This window comes from Microcebus murinus, chromosome 2 (genome assembly GCF_040939455.1).
Source record: "Microcebus murinus isolate Inina chromosome 2, M.murinus_Inina_mat1.0, whole genome shotgun sequence".
In the NCBI taxonomy this organism is placed as follows: domain Eukaryota; kingdom Metazoa; phylum Chordata; class Mammalia; order Primates; family Cheirogaleidae; genus Microcebus; species Microcebus murinus.
In genome coordinates, this window is record NC_134105.1 from 79850686 (window position 1) to 79870650 (window position 19965).

Sequence of the window (19965 nt, forward strand, 5' to 3'; positions counted from 1 at the left end):
TAATTTTTCTAAATTAAAAAAGAGACATATCTAGTGAGCTATGACAGAATTAGGAAGGACTAGAACTTCCAAATTCTTCCTGAATTTTAACTTTGGCTCTGGTGAAGTAGAGCAGGTGTGTGATAAAACAGTTCATCCAGCCAAAGGAGGCACAAGGATTATTTCTCCTGGGTATGTCATCTGGCAGCAGGGCCCTACGAGAAAGTGACAAATAGACAAGCTGTGTAATTGACATGTTCTTATCTCCCCTTTCCTAATAACTCTTTCATGTCCTACTCTTTTCTACTGCCCCTCGGAAAAAAATTACCACCATGATGCTTTCTGGGTTTTCAGATTCAACTTCTTCCGGGTCTGTTTTGTCCTAGAATATTCCAAACTCTAACAATCCACCATCCACTCCACTTCATGAGCTGACTGGTTCCCCACCTGACTGCTGCCCTCTCCACCTTCCCTTCTCCATAGCAGCCTCCCCTGGGTCTCCACCCCACAGCACCCTTACCCCATCTTAGGCTGTGAACACATTAAAAACTTCCTAGAATGCAGCAGGTACCCAATAATTCTTATTGAATGCATAAATAAATCTCATCCTCAAAAAAATACGTCATCTTTAATAGATCAGCTTTGCTTTTGACATTTTGCCTGACTTCGAATAACCAGCTTCTTCTGCCTTGTTCCTTTGATGAAGGATCTACTCCATACCTTAGTTCCTATAACCAGATCCTGTAAGTGACATCCATGCCCTGATAACTCCCTTAGTTACCATGTTCCTGACAGACTAACAACTGCCTTGTTTGGGCCACTTTTCCCAGGGACATTCTTCCCATTGGCTTCCCAGTGCTGACCTCTTTCCTGCACCCCAGCATATTTCATGCTTCCAGTTTTTCTGTTTGTGTCTTGGGCATATCTGTCCAAACAGTGTCTCAGTCAACACTGTTTGGCTGCCACTACAAGGAACCCACTCAAACTACAGTAAGCAAAATAGGGAGTTTATTCTAGGGTTACTTCCCTCAGAACCTAAGGGAGGGGTGGGTTGGGGATTAGATCCATGAATGGAAAGTCCTCGGGAGTCCAGGCAACAACTGCTTCCATCTCATTCTCCCTCTTCCCTGGAGTGACGCTGTGTACATCTCAGATCCTCTGTGTACATCCGACTCATTCTTGCCTTTCTGGAAGCTAGTTCCCCTGCTTCTTAGCACACATGGTTTCCCCAACAGTCTCCCCAAACCTTATCTTGAATGTGTCAGCTCAGCTCAAGGAAACAGTTCAACTGATAAGATTTACCAAACCCCAATTCCCAGGGAGTTTGGGTTGAGATAGGGGTCTTTCCTGGTCCAGTGAACCAAGGTTACATAGGTGGGTCATGGTATATGAAAACTGCCTCTGTGACTAGAGAGGGAGTTCTCAAAAACAGAGTTGCCATGACCAGATACCTACTTCAAATTCCCAACCATCATATCTCAAGGCTCCCCTTGCTGTCTCTAGGCTTAGCCCCCAACCTCTATCTTTTACAGGAGTTTTCTCAAATAAATCTCTTGCATATCTTCATCATATTTGCTACTGGTTCCAGGAAAACATAAACTAACATAGCACCAAAGAAAGACAGGGTGCGATTGTGACTACAAAAGGGAGGGGTTGCTATTAGGCAAGTGTAGAGGATTCAGAAAAATCTCCAACCAGAAAGACAGTGTTAGGAGAGGAGATAGACTTGACCTCAACAAAGACTAAAGTAGATTGAGTTTGGAGGCAGAGGCACATAAGCAGCACTTGGTAAATGCTAACCATTATTATAATCATTGAAAAAATTATTGGTAACAAGAATATCATTAACAACAATAACAATGTTGTTATTGAGGGCAATAGCATTAATATACAGTCTAACTTGTATATGTAATCATATGTAATTGATGGTATTGCTATTAATAATTGATATTCTTATTTACTCTTTCTTCCTAAGCTTAGCGCAGTACTAGATACAAAGCAGGGACTTTTCACTCTATTTTTCTCCTATTTCTCTGTCCTTATGACTTCGCACCAGGTTATATTGACTCTAATGCTTACATTTCTCTTTTTCTCTTGAATTTTAAATAGAGGCTGTGGTCAGTGAATTACCAAGCTAAATTCTATACTCTCCAGTATTTTATTTTGGCTCTTTTTCTTCTTCTTCCAGAAGCCCTCTAAGGGGTCCTCGAGGCTTTGTCATCATTCCTCTAAGGCTTTTCAACCTCTGCTCCTCTAAGGAATACTAAATATGTACCTTTCCCCTGAACTCCAGATGCAGGTACCCATACAATAGCAGTATCTTAACATGCTCAGATCTACCTGTGCAAGTCCTCACAGCCTTCCCATCCAACATCAAATCCCAGCATCCCATCCCAAACCTCCTGCTCTTCCATGTCACCTTGTCAGTTAATACATTCATCCTCTACTTGGATGCTCAAGCTAAAACTCTCATGCCCTGACATGTCATGATGATGCCTTCATTTACCTCATTTGCTTCTATCAATTGATTTTTATTTATTTTGGTTTTTAATTGACAAATAAAACTTGTATAAAAATTGTATATATTTATAGTGTACAATATGAAGTTTTGAAATATATATACATTATGTAATGGCTAACTCAAGCTAACTAACACATTCATTACCTCACATAGTTATTTATTTTTTATGGCGAGAACACTTAGAATCTACTTTCTTAACAATTTTTAATTATACAGTACATTGTTATTAACTAAAGTTACCATGTTGTACAAGAGATCTCTTGAACTTACTCTTTCTAGCCAACTGAATCTGCATCAATGGCCAAATCCTGTTGATTTTATATGTCAATTGTATTTCTAATATGATCATTTTTATCATTATTCCCATTTTAAAATCTAGTTCCTCTTTGCTTTTTTCCTACATTTAAAGCACCCTTGGAACTCATGTTTGTGCTTCTATTTTTCTCTGCTCTTCAAATCATTACTGCCAGATTAATCTATTGAAAACAAATTTTGAGCAATCCAAACTTTCTATTTATAATTTTTAGTGCATCCTCATAGCCTGTGGATTAACAGGAAATTTTGTAAGAGATCATTTACAACTGAGCCTAAATCTATCTTTTTCAGCTTCTGCAACTCTTACATAGCCTTCAGACACACTGTGTTCTAGTCACAGCTAAACATTTTCATTTGCCAACATACCAGGCATTTTCATGCATCCAGGCTTTTATACTCAGTCCATGGCTTACTATAGCTTGGTAGACAGGGCATTGTTCTGTGCTTGGGACATGATTTAATGCCTATTCTATTGCAGCTTTATGTCTATTCCTGGTGCAATTCATCCCTCCCTGCTCTGTGTTCCATTGGCACTTTGTACCTTTATTATGGCAATTTCCGTGTTTTTATGGTATCAGTAACATCTGTCTCCTTCACTTCTCAATTGAGAGCTTCTCTGAGGCAGGGATCGTATAATGTTTATACCTTTATACTTTGAGTATTCAAGCACCGTGACTAACAATAAATGTGAATACTGCGTGAATGAATAAAATCCAGTCCGATCTACCCATTTTAGAGATAAGTAAACCTATCCAGAAAGAGAGAACTAAAACATGCCTGAGTTGCATAGTTACTGACATAGACAGAATCTCATCACAAGTTCAGAGCCACAGCCTCTGCCTGGGAACTTGCAAACTTTTCCTCCAACGTTTCCAAGGTAATGTTGCCAGGTCAGCCCTGCTCTTCACTTACATTTTACAGGTTACGCTGGAGCTTCCCCACATTCCTAGCATCTCTACAGTTTTAGAGGGTAGGGCACGGGCACAAAGCACCTCACTGGGACCTTCGCAACTCCTCTTGTGTTCAAGAGTAAGAGAACTGAGTATAGAAAAAAGACTTTCCGGATCCTGTCAGCACACATGCCAGCGTTCCAACAAAGACCAAAAAGTTCACGCCATCCTCTCTAACTCCACTGTTATTGTTCGAGATTCCCTTTCCACTAACATTTCTTCATGTCTTCCCTGCTCTTGAGTGGAACGGAGGACCTAGTGTTTCGGTCGCTTTGTCACCCCTTGTCAGGAAGGGGTCCTTAATTCTGGACACGCTGGCTGCCATTCTCACTAGATTCCCAAAACAGCTCTTGGGTAAAAAAGTATCGTTGGTTTCCTTTCCCTTCCGGGGAGTCGGGGAGGGAGAAACAGGAGAGCACAAGGGCATGGAAGCCACACACGGGGCTGCTAAAAGCTTTGTCACTTCATGGTTTGCCTTGATAAAATGTCCTTTCTCCTGTGAACTAACACATGAAAGCTGTTTCCAGAGAGAGTTGAGGTGGTGAACGGCGTTAACCGAGATGGGCTGAGAAGGAGTACGGCCCCCACTCCTGCCTGCCACAGGCACCAGCTGTCTACAGGTAGTGAGTGAAGAGCGGGGAGGACACCTGTGGCCCTGGAGGGGAGCACTAACTGGCCTGCCTGTATCAGCCTTTCATGGAGGTGCTCCTCCCCCACTCAGCAAAGCTCTCTATTCACCGGGACTTGAAAGAAAAAGGAGGAAAAAAGACCCTACTGGCAGAATGTAGGGTGGCACAGTAAGTGCACAGCTGTCAACCCTTACCTCATGTCTCCTGCATCTTCCTTCATCTGGGCCCACTAACCTTATCCCATCCCCACTCCTCCCTCCGCCACGAGAGGCAAAGCCCCTGCCTGTTCCCCACTTCTATAGGAAGCCCTCAAGCAACCTCCATGGAAGATTAGCGACTGTCAACCTGATGTGGAAGGTTTTGAGATGCCCACCAAGAGCTCAGGGGCTGATCCTGAACAGCCCTCGCTGCTTTATCTACCCCACGTGTCTGAGCAACTGTGCAGTTCCTGAGTCACAGTCCCCTCCCACTGCACCCTGACAGTCTGCCTCCTTGGGGGCAAGAGTTCTGCTTCTAAAACTGCCCGATAGAAGCCCTGCATAGCACTGACACACCTCCCCAAATCTGAGCGCCACATTCCGTATTTACAACCCATCCCCTTATGGGGTCACTACATTATGTTTCATTAAACTCGGTGTTGAACATGATTAAGCCCTCAAACTTAGCCTGGCCTAACAAGCTGGGCCTACACACTACCCCTTCCTAATGATCCATCTAAGTATCCCTCCTGTCTTTGATGACCGATTTGGTCGTCAAATGAGCCCTGATTTTTATCCATTATCCTTTGAGCCCTGATTTTTATCCATTACTTTGTTTGGCAGTGAGTAAAAAGCCTAATCTTGCTAATGAATAAAAACTTACAAAAATGCAGTTGTGAATCATAAATCGCTAGGTATAAATGTCTCTAGTGTAAGTACATAACTTGGCTCTCATACCTCAACTCCCAGAGGCTGACCCTTTGTTATCTATATTCCTTAATGACAAAATACTGAAGTAAGCTTCTTTTTGGAAGGTAAAATCATTGTAGATGTTCATCAAATGTCAGACTCCAAATAGTTTTATGTTTACATTTATAAGGAACCCAGTTAGAAATTCTTCTCTCTTCCAACTGGTGGTGAGTCAAAGATTTCTATGCATCATTGATTTGAAATTGGCACAAGAAAACCATTTCAGATGTAATGCAGCAAAGTAGGGGTCATGCAATCAGTGTGATGGTGTTTGGCATGCGGCTCACATCCTTCAGATATATGTGAGATAATATCTGAAAAGCAAAGTTAATCCATAATAGTCACGGGTCACACTTAAATTTTAAACTCTAATGTGTGAAGCCCGTGAAATGGGGGGTGGGGTTATTTGTTATAGCAGCTGGAACTTGCTAATCTCCCTGTTTTTTTTTTTTTAAAAAATAGAGAGCATATCTCAGTTTCAAAGCCTTTAGCAAAAAACAATAACTGTCTAGAATTTAAAGACAATCATTTTTATTATATTTATTATATAGTGTCCTTTATTTATCAAGTGATATTGGTTTTCCATTTATGGTAATGGTATGAAATGTTCTTTTATAATAGTTTGCTGGTAAAGTGAATCGATTTAAAGAAAAATAAGCGATAGCTGAGATGGTATGCAGTTATGACAGAAATCATAAAGGCTATGCCCTCAGAGGGAAATTTGGGAAATAGTTAATGTCTAATAAAAGATAAGTTACACTGACTGAGGTTTACTAGGTTTTCAGCATTATTCTAAGTGCTTTGCAAATATCTACCAATCTTCCAAGCAACCCTATGAGGTAACTGCTGTTATTAAAATCCAGTTACAGATAAAGAAAATAAAGTATAAGGTAACTTGTACGTGTTACTAGTAGCAGTTGGGATCGTGGCATGTGGCAACCAGGAGGCTCAAACACCAGGGAAAGAACAGTTTGAATGAAGTGGCAGGCCAAGGGCAGCTTAGATAGAAGGATCAAGAACTGGATTTAATCCTTTGAGTCAAGGTTTTTAGACTTTAAGAGACACTTGTTAAAATACAGATACCGAAATATAAGAAACACATGAGGCTGTCATCCCAACCATTGGGCGAAATAGCTTCTTACCTCACTTTTCAGTTGGGAAACCAGTGGGAAGATACTTGTCTATTTTGAAAGCTCTATAGGCAATGGTTCTCAACTGTGGTCCCTGGACAAGCAGCATCAGCAACAGCTGGGAACTTGATGGACATGCACATTCTCGGGCCCCATCCCTACTGACTCAGAAACTCTAGGGGTGAGGTCTGGCCATCTGTGTCTTAACAAGCCCTCTGAGCTCTATGAGATATGTCAAAGGGTCTAAAACTCCTTTTTTATCACACATTTTAAATTTTTCAGGTATATTTCAAAAGGGATTTTTAGATATTTATTTGAACAAGTAATTATTATGTACTTGTACTGTGCAAAGAGCTATTATAGGCATTGTACTGAAGGGTAGGGTTATAGAAAGAGAGGTTAAATGAATCCTAAAATAAAAAGCAAACCAACACTCTCACTTTCCAGCTATGTCAAGGGAGACTTGAGGAGATGAAGCATCCTGAGAAGTATGGCTCAGCTAATCTGCACTCAGCACCCACCGGGTCACTCACGTCCTCTGCCTCGGAGTTTACTGAACTGCTCGCTATGGTCAAGTGGACAAAACCGTCAAAGAAACATGCAACCAACCTGCCAATGCAGATATATGCACAAATAATACTAGTGAATGAATAAAGAAGAGATGAGATCAAGGGTAACTGATGACTGAGAATTGAGTGTGCAAGTGATCAAAACTTACACAAAAAGGAATTTACTGTTCCTTTTTGGAACACTCTTGCAGGAAGGCATTCTGTCCTCTTCAGTCCCCTCTAAGTAGTGTAGTCAATATCAACCCTCCAGGGCCTGAGGATCTGAGAACACAGGTTGGAAAAGTACTGCCTAGAATGTTTGTCCCAAGCACCGCACTTGTCTCTCCAAGGCAGTCTAGTGAGTCTGAACTCAAGAACCAGAATGCAAGGGGGTGAGTGTTGGCTTTATCTCTCATTAGCTGAACGACCTTAGGTAAGTCATAGAACTTTGTTTCCCCTCAGTGTCCTGATCTATAAAACGTAAACAATAGAAATAATGTCATCGTGGGGATATCGTGAAGATTAAATGAGTTGTTACAAAATTCTGAGAGCAGGGACTGGCACAGAGTAAGTATAATGTAGATTGTAGCCATTGTTAGATGACATTGGCTCTGCCTAGCTCAGATCTATGATGGTTACTGTTTGTTGTAGGGAGTAAGGGAGTCTGGGATGCCTAGAACAGGATAATTGGGCTGTTTGATAATTTGGGGTGATGCAAAAGTCCCGACACTTTCAGTGTGCATGTGGATAGAGGGTCAGTAGGAGGACCCAGAAAAAGGAGGCAGGGCCTGCTTAACCAGAAGGGATAGATTTACAAACCATGAGTGTTCTTTCCTTCAATGGCCAGAAGCTTGTGAAAACCATTTAAAAACACTTTGCTAGTTAAAATAAATGCTCCTGATTAAACTTTATGTGATCTTTGTGCTTTGCCCAACCATTCATATAAATGTAGTGAACATAAGCTATAAAAAATGGATTATAAGAACGTGGGAATACAAACACATTTTGTATACTTGTTTTGTTTTTAATTTTAATACATCAAGTCAATGCCTCTATGGTCACAGTTCTGCTGAAGGCCAGCACTATTATAATGTACCTGCTATGCTTCAAAAAAGGTAACCCATCATTAATAAAGATTGGCACACAGGTTATCAGCAAGCTTTCCAGCTCTTCTAAGTCACATGTTAGAATTAATTCCCCCTCTTCTTTATCAACAATAAAAAATCGACATGATAAAATTTAAATTCTCTTTGGGATTTTGGGATGATGGAGTTTTTATAAATAGGCCTTTGAAGCACAGTAAAAATTAACTGTCCCTACATCACTGCTTCTCAAATGATATTTAGCAGGATGTTAAGTGATATTTTGCAGGAAAAAAAATAATTCCTGGTAAGAAAAATGAGCTGAAACCTGTAAACTCTAACCCCTCCTGGAAATTCAAATGCATATTAGTTCCTCAAGATTCATAATTTCCAGCAGGTCCATGATGACATTATTTCATTGTCTTCATCTTATAGATAAGGGCACAAAGGCTCAGAGAAATTGTATTATGATTTACCTAAGGTCATTCAGCTAAGACATAAAGCCAGGACTCAACCCCTGCCATCTAGTCTGGAATTCAACTTGACACTGTAATATTTTATCATTTTGCTCTATTTGGGGAAGAAAAGTCTGGAAGCTAAAGCTTTCTTGTATGACCTTCTAAGTTTATGAGTATAAATTCCTCCCAATTAGGTTTCCTGCATGAACCAAAAGCATGACAATCTGTTCACTGTTACCTTTACTGCCCAGTGTTTTCCAAACTTATTTGATTTTAGAAATCTATATTCTAGGGACAATCATACATATTGGGTAGAACTTGTGTTCCAGAAACTCGAGGGACAGTAGGTAAAAGCAAAAGTCTTCTTCCTTCTTAGAGGAGAGAAATCAGAATTTAGGCAAGATTGACTAGTATAGCTATAAGAATTAGAGGTCTTTCAGAAAGAAAAAGTAAAGCTGAGAAAAGCTGACTTTATGAAGTGGCAATGAATTCATTCACCATTTCCCTGATTATTATGAAGGGGAGAAAGGAAAATTTAAAACAAAAGAGAACATACATCAATTCGTCGCACAATGAGAGAGAAAAATGTTACCCTAAAAGGAAATTTAGGTGGGAAATGAAAAATGCATTTCAGTAGTGTTCTGAGATTTATGTGCAGCAGCAGGTGGCTGGGAGAAGATATTGGGATTTATCTGACCTTTCAGACCTACAGCTTAGAAAGAATAACATTCTTTTTCTTACAGTACAGAAGAGCTATACCTTCCCTCACTGGACTTCCTTGGAGTATCTGCTGACAACTGTATCCGGGAGAATTGCCAGGGACCTGAGCCAGCGGTGGCTCTTCATCTGTGTCTGGGAGCAGACAGTAAATTCCACCTCTTTTTCTTGTTTCTATCTTGTTTTCTTACTCCTCCCTTTTTGTTCTTTTTTGCTAGTTCAGAAAATCTATGTTGCTGTATGGTTGAGATATGTCTTTGGCTCCAAAATATGGGTTTCTGTTGTACAACGGGACTGAATTATTAGTGGTCACCTTTAAGTGCCCTACCGCTGCATTAAGGGAGTATGTATTCAATAGACTAAACCGTGATACTCTGAGTAACACTCTTCTTTTCATGAAAATAGCCTTTTGAGGTGACAGCTCTGCCAGGGAAAGTATTCCTTGCAATTTCAAATTCATCATACAGATCGTTCCCTGGAGGCCATCTTCTTCCGGGTTTCTTGGCTTTCATTTCTCCCAGCTTTAAACAGACTGCCACAACAAATGTCTTTTAAGGCCACTCATTTTTACTGAAAAAAAAAAAAAGGACTAGACATTTGAAGGACTTTATTTTTAAAACTCTTTCACAGGAAGAGTAAATGTTGATTACATAGGAAATCCTTATACTTTACCAAGCCATTAAAAATGTTTGATGAGAATGCACAAAGAAAAGCATGATTGAAACCCAAAAATAAATGAATGAGATGAATTTTGGAACGTAAACTCATTTTGCAGTCTGGTCTCATTTGCACTCAGTATAAGTGCAACTTCCCAGCTTACTACTCACAGTGTATTAGGAAGAGATATAATTTAAATGTGAAATCCTAACAGCTCTGAATTGGTTGAATTTATTAAGCAAGCCAATTTATAATGCTTTCCAATATATAATGGGGAATACATTTAGAAAATAGATTATTTATTATCACAAATGAATTTAATTTCAGTTTATGATATATATATTTATTATATAAATTCATAAATACATTCCCTTTTATTATCATTTTAAAAAGTGGCATATAGCACTAACCATAGACCAGGTACTGTTCTAATATCTTACATATATTAATTTGATTTGGTCCTCACAACTACCCTATGAGGTAGGTATTATTACCCCCACTTTACAGATAAGGAAACTGAGGCACAAAGAGATTAAGTAATTTCCCCAAGGTCTCATTGTGGCAGACCTGGCAGTTTGACTCCAATCTTAATATTATATTAATCATAAGAGATTTTTGTAGGAATGGAATCAAAGCACTTTGTAAGATACATATTAAACTGCTTTATCACTCAATGTCAAATTTAACATTATAATATTTTATTATTTTGCTTTATTTTAGAAAGAAAAGTTAAAACATTTTTATCTGAACTTCAGCACTTAGAGATACAGTTTTTTCCAATTAGCTTTTCAGCATAAAGCATAAGCATGGAATCTATTTTTTAAGCTAAATAAAGCCAATACGTTGCTCTTACAAATAATTTCATTTATTCAAACGAAGAGTAGAATACAGAGTATGGTGGGGCTGGGAATATTAATTTCTTCAGTGTTTTCCCCTACTGCATCTTATTTTTAGAATCAGCCTGCTTCTCCAAAATGCTTTTGGAAATATTGGTGATGGGGCAGTTTGGTGGGAGGTGAAGAACGTAACATGATTTCAGATAATATTAACAGGAAGTTCATTTAAGAAAAGATAAAGTTTTGGGAAAAAAAGCCATAGATTCATATTATTTTTCAAAACAATAATGATTACATATTTATTTGCAAACATCGAATGGCATACTAGAAGCTTAAACAACTGATATAAAAGCCTTTCTAGTGATTCTAATTGTTCAGGGGGGAAAAAAGTATGAATTTGGAGCCCACTATCTCTTTCATACATAGCTTACAAAATTTCTATGCCATTTTCCTACTACCCCTCCTTGCAAAATTCAGATTAGCATTTCCATTCTTTAAATGTGTATGTAAAAAAAAATCACTCTGAGATAAGAATCCCTGACTTTTACACTTGGAAGGAAATCAGTCTTATCCAGTCTTTTCATCCTTTAGGATGCTTGTTGGAATGTCCAAATCATGCATAATCTTAGACTCTGCTTCTCTAGTGAGTCCTATTGTGGGCTGACAAAATATCGAGAGTCATCAGATCTCTGCAGTCAGCATGAGTGTTGCTGAGAACGGAAAATGCCAGCTGCAAGCCCCCTGGCACTGAGGTCCATAACTCTGAGTGGCAATGCCCAATGAAGGCTTTAGAAACAGTTTTCCTCTGTTCTGTCCTTTCTGTTTCATTCAGGAACAGAATTAGTCTTTCTGATCCTTTTATTGTGAGGAATATTTTCATGTTAATAGTGGCTCCTTCTCATCTTGGCCCAGGCTGTGCAGGGGCCCCTGTGGTCTCCTCGCTGGAACCATCTGTATTGCTGACGGGTGACAACACTTCAGAAGGCTGAACAAGCCCCCATTTGTAGAGTATTGTATGAACTGCTCTGCTATATTCTCTGACTTCCACCTCTGACTTAACCATGGAGGATCACGAGTGATGTTTGTCCTGAAAAAACCCTGGATCGGAAGAAAGAAAGTCCTTCCTGGGTATGAGAAATGAGGATTCTCATAGAGCTGCCTCTCTTCCCAAGCTCGCCTGGGTACTACAGGACATTTCCAAATCACAATTTCTTGACCTATTGTTTATCACATTTCACAGCTGGCAGACATTTGAGAATTCTGCAATTCAATATCAAAAGGGAAATGTGTAATAGATATTTGAACTCCTATGAACATTCGAGTCCTAAGGGACTCAAACACTCAGGAAATAATAAAAAAAAAATTCTCTTAAAAAGCAACAGAAAATAATTCTACTTAATGAGCACTTCTGAGCAGTTTGCTGGCCAGCAGTTTTAGATGACTCTTAAAATCTCAATCAAGTTTTCTTTCAAAATCTAAATTATAATCTCTCCATATAAACTTAAGCAAAATAGTATTAAAATGAACCTGCTATATGCAGTGCTGATACTTTTTAAAGCCTATTTGACATCAGTTTGTATAATTGATGACACCATTAGAATATTGAAGTAAATTAAAATTCTTCATATCCTGAAGTAAAACTAAAACTCTATTTAATAATTATTGATTGGACTTAAACTTATATAAGTAGGAGACGCTGCTGTTTGCCTAATCAATGTTAACTATATCTCTTCCTCAAACAGCCTTGATTTTGTTCAGTTATACACCTTCTTGTATGGCTCTGACCTTCAGGGGCTTCAAGGCCATCCTCCACCTCAAGGGATGACTGATTTGCCAAGTCCTATGGCCCCGTCTCCCAATCTATGGCTAATTTAGGCCTGAGTATGAGATGAAATTCTGCCCAGTGAAGCATGAGGAGGCTTCTGCTGGAGATGGGTGCTTTTGAAATAGAGGTTTCCAGCTTTTAAAGGCACTCCCAGAAGAATTTTTTTTTTCTGCTGGAAATCGTAATGTTTGCATATGATTTCTAGAAATAGGGTGGCCACTATGCAATCACCAGGAGATCCAGCCAAGAGCAGAACAGACACACATTATGGCACAGTAAACAGAGAAGAGATACCTGGATCTTTGATCTGTTGTTCAGACATTGAATTAGTTATTTCTGAGCCACCCTAACTTAGCACTCCTTGCTGTGTGGCATAAGAAGGTTTCCTAATTGTTTAGATGTTTAAGGCAGAGTTTTCTGTTATTTGCAGATTAAAGTAAGTTAATTGACACAAGGACCCTGAACATGTGAAGTATCATGGAAGATTCAAAAATATACAAATAGCTATACATAAATACAAATAACTGCAATACCATGTTGGTAAATGTAGAAGCTGAATGTAGGAAGAGAATACATTAAATTGGTGAGAGTGGGTGTGAAAGGAGTAAGAAAGTCTTATCAAAGTTGATGTTCTTATAGGGCACATGGTTTGAAAGGATAGGGTTATGTTTACCACAAGTAATAGAGTGGTGACTGGGAAATAAGATTGAGAGAAGGAATAAGAGAAAAAGCTTTACGGGAAGGCTGACCATATAATAAATTATATGATAAATCATCCAAACTGCTACACTTTCAAGTGTGAAGTGGAAAGCTTAGTAATATTGATGCAAAGACCACAAGAACAAACCAGAACTGACCCAGGAAAACCAGGACATATGGTTACCACCATTATAGTGGTACATATAATAGTGGTTATATGAATGTATACATTTATATAAATAGAGGAGAACATATATAAAGTCTGAGAGGAGTGGAGGCATAGGATGTCCTTGAGAAATAGTAAGTGGCTCAATTTGGCAGGCATGCCGACTAGATATGAGAACCTAATGGGAAATTACCTTGGGACCACGATCTAAATGTTTTGGGATCCAGGTGAGAAGTTGGTACTTAATTTTGTTCACAGTGGGAGGGGTGAGAACAGACCTGTCCTTCAGGAAAATCAATCTGGAAGGAAGCAGAGGAAACTAGAGAGAGGAGGTAAAAAGCCCGGTGAGTAGCTATCATAGTAATTCTTTCCAGGTAATGAACCAAGTTTAAAGCAGTGGGAAACTTTTGCTTAAAAGGCCATGTGCAAATAATGAGGAGGGGAGAGCACACGGAAAGAAAGGCTCCAAAATCAATTTTGAAATCACCTACATTCAGGGAGTGGGAAATAAAAAGTGAAGCAAACAAAAGAAACCAAGCACGAGTGTCAGGAAGTAGGAAGAAAATTATCCTGTCATGGAACTCAGGAGAGGACAGACTTTCAAGAGGGGGATCTTTGGTGCCACATTCAGTGTTGCAGGGAAGTGGAGGCAGTAAATGCCCAAGCAAGGAGGTTGATGGTGACCTCCAAGATAAAGCTTGACAGTGATGAATGCAGAAAACTTTTTCATGTTGCCTTTACCTTTCAGAAAACCTTGTTAGTTGAATCAATGGAATAATTCTCAAAAAACAAAAAAAAGTCTGACATCAAGTCACTTGGCAGTGGCTTTGACTTAAATGAGGAAATCAATTAGTTGAATAGTAGAAGGTGGAAGGAACTCTGAAATGATTACAGGTATTTCATCCTATTTCCTTCTTAGCTCCACCCTTCCCCCCATCCTCTTCACAAAGGCAGAGGTGCTGTGTGTATTTCTTCCCCCCTGGTCCCCAGACTTTAAGTTCAGCCCTCCTGGATCTCTGAAAACCCCAAACTTAGGCAGGAGAGAATAACACAGCTATAGAATAAGCTGTGATTCACTATCAAGTCTTCTTCTCTGCTAATTCAGGTTGAACATTCTGGCCTATTTTTGAAAACAAGATTTATGCATTATCCTGAAACTCAGCTTCCACTTTGTACCTGATTTCTGTTAGCTGATCCCTGTTCCTGAGTTTCTGCTTTGATCACCTATTTAGTACCTCAGTCCCTCTAAGGCTGGGACTGTCTGGGACTATGGTTCCCGTTCTGTCTTCCAGGTACTGGAGTTTTGCTGCTGCATCCTATACAGTAGCTAACTAACTATTCTCTTATTTAGCAACAGATTTTCTTAACACCCACCTACTCCTGGATTCCTGGGAGCTATGTTCTGCCCACCTACAGGACATGCCACTACTCCCCACCAGGCCTCCCTGATGCAGACTCTTTCCTGGAATACCTGGCTTCTGTAACTATTCCTCCTAGTGCACATGTTCTACTGTAGAGCCAGATGCCCAGAGAACTTTCAGGGGAATCTACTCTTCCATTCCTTTACTGTGTCCATGCCTCAAATGCACCCATTTCTTGCTGACCGGGTCTTGCTGACTTAATGCACACCATTGGGTTATAGAGTGGGTTTCTGGCCTCACCCAGTGCTGGTGTATGATCATAGGTTTTTGTTTCCAATCCTATCTTTGCAAAAAGCATGAGACAAGTAAACTAGAACCAGAGGAAAACAGATTTTGCATTGTTCCCTTCCTTCTAATGACAGAAATCACAACACGTGATTCATGTCCTTGGAGATATACAGGGAGCCCTGAGAAGCACTGATGCATACAGATGAACTGAAGCCTTTTAAGGTCGCTGCAGCATATTTGTTGCCAATACTTACAATATGAATAAAGTTGTCAAGAACAATAGTTTGGTGACAATATTTTAATTAAAAATACAAATATAGCCTACATATATTTGGTGATAACACAGTATAGACTTCTCCCAGTATCCATCCAGCCCGATCTGATGGCTCTGATAATCAAGCACAAATACACATGCTTCTCCTGACACATGTATTTGCCTGGAAAAGGGGGAAGCTGGACCCATAGACATTAATATCATCAGCACCTTTAATAAAAGTGAAGACAAAGAAAAACACTTCACATTTCCAGCAAATTAGGACACGTGGACCTAAGCTCTGCCACACGGACAAAGGATATGAGCCATCGAGGGGAGTCGTGGACAACATATAGGCTAATATTTGCAATTTTCCCACACAATTTTCCGACTACATTGTGAGATCCATGAGGACTTCCTTTTCATTGTTTAATCCCATTTCTAGCAAGCTGCGTGGCATGCAATAGATACACACTAAGAGTTGTACAGATTAATACATAGGTTAAACGGACCATGATAGAGCCAGTGCAGTTGTGGCTCCAGGAAACATATAGGCCTTGCATCTCCTGGGCACTTGCTGCCATGATGTGTGCTGGAGATGAGATCATACTACCCCCCAAAAAAGAAAAGCAAGAATGCCAAAATGATGCCATGAATAACCTTTCTCGGATAACTTCTTTAACATATACACAGAGCTAGCAAAAGGAAGAGGGGGTGGGGAGAGAATCCACACGCAGTAATGAATCTTTTCCTCCCACAGTGAGACACATGGAAGGGAAATCTGTAATATGTTCCGATCCAAATTTAAGCTTCAAAAATGTTCGAATATTTTCGCATCCTTCTCCATTTCCTAACCTTGATGAAAAGGGTATTTGACAAAAAAGGTATTTTAAAAGTCATATTTGAAATAGTAACAGTAATTCGAGTGTGTGTTAATCTCAGAAAACTTTAAAAATCGATTCAGTTGTATTAATATCTTCTGAAGTATAGATCAAAATGGTGCATATCAATTCAGCGGCATTTCCTAAACTCATAAAAAAATAGATTAAGAAACTTCTAAGTTTCTCTAATTAATAGTAAAAAAAAGATTTCTAGATCTGCCCTGTCCAATGCAACTGCCACTAACCTTGAGCACTTGACTACTGAGCACTCAAAAGGTAGCTGATCCAAATGGCAATAGGTTGTAAGTGTAAGATTCACACTGGATTTTAAAGACTTAGTATAAAAAATAATGAAAAATAACTTATTAATAAATTTTTATATTGATTACATGTTGGAATGATATTTTGCATATGCAGGGTTAGTGAAATATAATATTACAATTAAAATTTATCTGTTTTTATTTTTTTAATGTGCCTACTAGAAAATTTAAAATATGGTTCATATTATATTTCTATTGAATATCATGGGTCTAGATTCTATTTTTATGTCCCCTGGCTTATCCTAGCTACAGATTATTGCTCAATAATCATAATTGCTCAATAGGTCCTAGGTTTTATAAGGAGCAGAGCAGAGAGGGCTACATGGGTATCATGGACATAGACTTTTGAGGCTTTATTTCATATGCATGTCTAATTGATTTTCTAAGGCAGAAATATAAAATTAAGTGTGAAAAGAACTTTTAGAAAACTTTTCATCATGTTTCTTTATTACTGTGTCTTGGTCTTTAAAAGTTTAAATGTCCTTTGATGAAGACTCCACCAAGCAATTGGGCATACATTTGTGGATAGGTTAAATAAATTCATATAAAACTCTAGTTTGTTGTATGGGTACTTTAATCATCTGCCCTGACATTTGTCATGTTGCTGAATTGCATCCAGCTCTGGCATGCCAATCACATGTGAGGTCTAACCTGCAACAATCAATTTACCATCCATTATTCCTACATATTCTAACTGAAACAGATTGTAAAGGAATCAACTCATTTTGTACTTTCAAGTTTTTTCTATTTTCCTGTGTGAAAGCAATGTTGTCATTGTTTCTATGGGCATGTGCTAATGTATCTAGAATTTCTAACCCAGCTTTTCTTGACTGTGATTTTTTTTAACCTATCAATTAAGATTCTTAAGTGACTTTTTTAGAGACATAAGTTATGGGAATGCAGCAATTTCAATAAATTCTTCTCTTTGAACTGTTTCCCCTTATCTAGGTCCTCATCCTGAAATTATCTGAACATACCTTCTTCCTGGTATGTTTTTAATCATAGTTTAGTTTCCCTATAGGTAGTAAACTGATCTCTGATATTTGCTTGGGAGGAAAGTTTATCCTCTGGTAGGAAACTGGCTTCTTACCTAGAGAAGGTTCTTATAGAAAATTCATATCATTTACAGCATTAAAATATACATATACTATAGGAAAGTACCTGCAAATCAGTCTTATAAACCAAAAACCAAAGAAAACAAATGACAGTGGCATGGTAGAATAACAAGAACGCCTACTCTTTCAATATGTCCATGCATAACCCAATCAAAACTACCTCTGGTGGTATAATTATGAAATAGATCATGAATGTAACATTAGACAAAAGTTCTGAAATCTTTTGAGAGCTCCAACTTTTGTATGTCAAAAGGAAAAAGGTAAGAGCAGATATGACTTTTAAATTCCACTAACATCCACAATGATGTCTCAATGATGAGTTAGTGACTCTGAATTTTCTTTGTATCACTAGATCTTTGCTCAGTTCCTGGCAAAGGGAAGATTATCAACAAATGATTACTGAAGAAAGAAGAGAAAAAAGGAAAGGAAGAAAAGGAGGGGGAGAGGATGGAGGGAGGAAAAGAGGGAGGAAAAAAGGAAAAGAAGAAGAAAGGAGAAAAGGAAGGAAGAAAGGAAAGAAAAGAAAAGAACGGAAGGAATGAAGTGCTACATTGTCAATTGCATATTTCAATTGTTCAAATAAGTGCTGCATTTTCAACTGGCATCTCAGCCATTTTATCTTCATATAGAACTTTTATCCCATCCTCTAATCCTCTTCTTTTCCATTAATGACAGTTTGGTGTTACACATAAATTATTGCTCTTTTCAGTTGTTCATAACTTTCCTTCTCCTTCTACAAACTCCCTAACACATCAAATAGAATGAAGTGGAAGAAGTATGCTCCTTCTTCTCGAAACTCCCCACGGACTCCTGGAACACATCCCTTGCTGTCACCAAAGAGTGACAGAAAAAGAATGGGTTTTGGAGCCAGGCAGACCTTCTGGTTATAAATTACTTAACTTTATGAAAATTATATAATGTTTTTCGGGGTTTTTTTTGAATCTCAGTTTCTTCTTCTGCAAAAGGATAATGATAATACAAAATGATAGAACTGATGTAAAAATTAAGTTACCCCCTCCCCCAAATTGTTAGCATGTGCAGAAGCACTAGCTTCTATACAAGAACACCTCCTATAAGGAAATGAAAATCAATGAGGTTAAGTAACTGGTTCCATATTATACTAAATAGTAGTAGAAACAAGATCCAAACCTGGGTATACTTGATTCTAAGACTGCCTCATGAATCAATATTAGTTCTTTTTGCCTCCCAACCAAATCCAAACACACTTGACAGAGTAACATGGAAGCATCCTGTCATTGAGTAGCTAAAATGCCATGTTTTCAGAGAAGGCTTCTCTATAGCCTGAGTTCAACTTGATTATTTTCTTTACTGGGCTACTGTGGCATTTCATTTAATATTCATTTATACAGCAAACAGTGACAGAACACTTCCCAGGCCCCAGGTACTCTTCTAGGTACTGGAATGAGTTTTTGAAATTTTAGCTTCTCATTTTATTTCTGCATGCATCTGAGTCCTTACATAGATTATAAACTTCCTAAGGTCAGAAAGCCCTTCTCGTTTATCTTCACACCAGTTGCCCATTTCTTTACTCACTGCAAACCTTTTAAATGAAGGTTTAAAATGCCAGGGACACATTCTAATTTAAGCTCTGGCACTGTTATGGCTGCATGACTGTGAGCAAATCTAATTTTTCTGAGTCTCAGTTTTATCATCTTTAAATGAATATAACATCCCTGGTCATGTGATTATTATGAGCTATTCTCTGAGTGATAGAACACTACATACATGTAAAGGGCCATGTTGTTGCTATTGTTGATATCACATTATTATTTAATATATAAATACCAGAATGAACGTTCTGTAGATAGCTTCTGCACTAGCAACTGTAAGGTCAGAAGGTTGGTTCCACATAAAGGCTTTTTAAATTCTATTACCTCACATCTGTTGTTTAGACTCTGCCCATAATCAATTTCTGACCACCGCCCTCCCACGCCTGAGTTGTGGATTGCTGCCTCCTGACACGGGTTCCGGGCCTCTGACTGCTGGTGATCCTCACATGGGCTGCCAAGCCCTGCACTCCAGACTGTGTGCCTGGGATCTCACTTCACCTCCCTGTTCTGTCCTTTGCCCCCTCCTGACTTTAATTCTGACTGGTCTGCTTTGTCTTACTCAGGTGTGCTTGTCTTACTCAGGTGTGCTTGTCTAACTCAGGTGTGCTTGTCTAACTCAGGTGTGCTTGTCTAACTCAGGTGTGCTTGTCTAACTCAGGTGTGCTTGTCTTACTCAGGTGTGCTTGTCTTACTCAGGTGTGCTTGTCTAACTCAGGT

The 19965-nt window shown here is 38.9% G+C and overlaps 1 protein-coding gene across 2 annotated transcripts in view; it reads right to left on the reverse strand.

Annotated features, from left to right (window-relative positions):
* PLPPR5 (phospholipid phosphatase related 5) overlaps nucleotides 1-19965 on the reverse strand; it is a 114466-nt gene that overhangs the window by 70692 nt on the left and 23809 nt on the right. The gene's annotated exons all lie outside the window — the stretch shown is intronic.